This window comes from Magnolia sinica, chromosome 19 (assembly GCF_029962835.1).
Source record: "Magnolia sinica isolate HGM2019 chromosome 19, MsV1, whole genome shotgun sequence".
NCBI lineage: Eukaryota > Viridiplantae > Streptophyta > Magnoliopsida > Magnoliales > Magnoliaceae > Magnolia > Magnolia sinica.
The window spans coordinates 64,460,638-64,463,695 of record NC_080591.1 but is presented as its reverse complement, the minus strand read 5'-3'; the positions used below and the strand labels follow the sequence as shown (position 1 = coordinate 64,463,695).

Sequence of the window (3,058 nt, the reverse complement as noted above, 5' to 3'; positions counted from 1 at the left end):
GAATTCATTCTAATTCATATACCTTCCATCTCTTGAAAACCAGATCAAGTAAATTCAGTTTTAAGTCCATGATTTTTTTTTGAAGCAGGTATAAGATCTCCCTGATCGCTACAAGTGGATCCTCTGAATCCCTAGTTTCCTTCCTCTGAATTTCTTAAAGTTTTAGATAATTATTTCACAATTATTCCTTAAAATTCTATTTGGTTAGATCGCATCTTAGTCTAGTTCTAGATCTACTTGGTTTCAGATAACGTACAAGTATCAGTCCCTGTGGATTCGACCTCGGTCTTACCGAGTTTATTACTACATCACAACCCTGCACTTGGGGTGTGAACAAGTTTTTGGCGCCGTTGCCGGGGACTGACGGTTACGATTCTTTGAAATTAATTAGTTTTAGAATTAGTTTGAGATTAGGATTTTATTAACTTTAGTTTAGATTTTTATTTCTATTTGATTTTTAGAACTAACTTGTTTCCTGTTTTGTAGGATCCTGACATAAATTTCTAAATTGGTAATTCTTTCCTAAAATTCTCTACTTTTTCTGTTTTTAGAATTAAGGTTTAAATCTTAGAAATTTTCTAATTCTAGTATCCTCTCATCTGTAGGAAATAGAAACTAGGTTATTTCTTAATTAACTTTCTACTTTTATTTTTAGTAATTTTAACTCTCTTAGAATCTAATTTGTTTCTTAATTTATTTTTAGAATTTTTGTTTAGAAACTAACCTTCCTATTTTGTAGGCCTTTAAGATAGAAATTTCTAATTCGGTAAGCTCCTTCCCTACTTTCTATTTTTCAGTTCTCTTTTAATAATTTACTTTCTAGTTTAGATCTTCCCTAATTTACTTTAAAAATTTCCACTTTCTTTTAAGAATACCTTCTTTTAGAAATTAATTTACTGTTATTTTTCTTTTAAAGGATCCTTCTTCTCTTTTTAGAATCTAACTTATTTTTGTTTTATTTTGCAGGTTTTTAACTTAGGACTCCAATTTGGTAATTTCTTTCCAACTCTCTCTTTCTTTCTAGATTTTCTTTCCCTTTCTTAGGATTAGGTTTTTAATTGAGGGCTGCGAGTGTTTTCATGCCCAAGTGGGCCCGTGACGACACTCGACGTCTCTTGACCGAAGGAGGATTGGTTGAGGGGTTGACTATCCATCGCAGGACTAGACACCGCTCGAAATCCTCTGAGTTAACTGAAGTTATGGCTGAAGACCAACCTCCTTTACTTCCACCCAGGGTGGAGGATACCCAAAATGAAAATGAGGTGCAACAGGCACCTCATTTTCGTACTTTACGAGATTATCTACAACCGGCGGGAGTAAGTACGCCCTCATGCATGATTTTTCCTGAAAACACAGGACAAATGGACATCAAGCCAGCAGTTATTCAACTCCTTCCCAAATTCCATGGACTTGAATCTGAAAGTCCATATTTACATTGAAAGAGTTCGATGAGATAATAGCTACATTATGTTTTCCTAATGTATCTGAGGATACAATTAGGCTGAAACTCTTTCCTTTTTCCTTAAAAGAGAAAGCTAAGACGTGGTTACATTCACTGCGTCCTAGATCCATTGGCACATGGAACGACATGCAGAGGGAATTCATAAAAAAATTCTTCCCACATCATAAAACGATTACCCTCAGAAAAGCGATCATGAACTTTGCCCAAAAGGAAGATGAAACATTCTTCCAATGTTGGGAAAGGTTCAAAGATTTGTTGTTCATGCCCACAACACGAATTTGAAACGTGGCGCATTACAAATTTTTTCTATGATGGACTGACATCTTCCATGCGCCAAATGGTCGAGACAATGTGTAATGGAGAGTTCATTAATAAAGATGTTGACGAGGTATGGGATTACCTCGATAGTCTCGCTGAAAAAACACAATCATGGGACTATTACCCAATGGCGAACACCACGTCTAGGCCGACTCAATTAAAGGAGAAAGGTGGATTATATCTCTTGAAAGAAGAGGATGATCTCAAGTGTAAAGTGACTACGCTCATAAGGAAAGTTGAGGCCATGGAAGGAAAGAAGGATAAGGTCAATGAAATTGTTTGCGGCATCTGTGATTGCAACATTCACACAACTAAAAACTATCTTACAATACCTGGCTTTCGAGGAGTGTTGAATGAACAAGCCAATACCGTAAATAACTATCAAAGACCTTTTACTGGACCTAACTCCAATACATACAATCCTGGCTGGAAAAATCATCCAAACTTTAGTTGGAGGAATGGACAGACGGCTACTCCTCCAGGTTTCTTCAATCAAAATCCAAATCAAGTGAAACCTCAAGAGGAACCGGTTCAAAATCATTGATAAAACTCTTCAGGTTAGGCCCGAAAAGCCTCAAGAACCAGAAGAGGACAACAATGATGGATCCAGTGATGCCCCACAAAAAGTAGAACCGGAACTGCGGTACGAGAATAATGATCCCAGCTCTTCAAATCAGATGGGGCATGCTAAATCCATCACCACTCTTAGGAGTGGGAAGATCATTGATAAAACTCTTCCGGTTAGGCCCGAAAAGCCTCAAGAACCAGAAGAGGACAACAATGATGGATCCAGTGATGCCCCACAAAAAGTAGAACTGGAACTTCTAGAGAAGCCAGTTGCTCCATCCCCCAACGGTTGGTTTCACCAAAACCTCTCTCTAACTCTCAGGATATCCTAGAGGTGTTGAAACAGGTGAAAGTCAACATTCCTCTACTTGATGTTGTTAAACAGATACCTTCATATGCCAAATTCCTGAAAGACTTATGCACGACCAAAAGACGGAAAATTATTCAAAAGAAAATCTTCTTGACTGAGAAAGTGAGTGCCATCCTGAAGCAAGACGTGCCACAGAAATTCAAGGATCCCGGTAGCCCAACCATATCATGTGTAATCGGGAACCATCGAATTGATCACGCACTTCTTGACTTAGGAGCGAGCGTCAATTTGATTCCCTACTCGGTATACAAACAGTTGGGCTTGGGTGAATTAAAACCCACCCTAACCACACTACAACTTGCTGATCGCTCTGTTCGTATACCAAGAGGGATAATTGAGGA

General features: G+C 38.1%; 1 non-coding gene across 1 annotated transcript; it reads right to left on the bottom strand.

Annotated features, from left to right (window-relative positions):
• Positions 1 to 1,636: 1,636 nt before the first annotated feature.
• Positions 1,637 to 1,741, bottom strand: LOC131235860 (small nucleolar RNA R71). Its single transcript, XR_009166377.1, has one exon. It is a non-coding gene; the product is annotated as a small nucleolar RNA R71 (small nucleolar RNA).
• Positions 1,742 to 3,058: the final 1,317 nt, after the last annotated feature.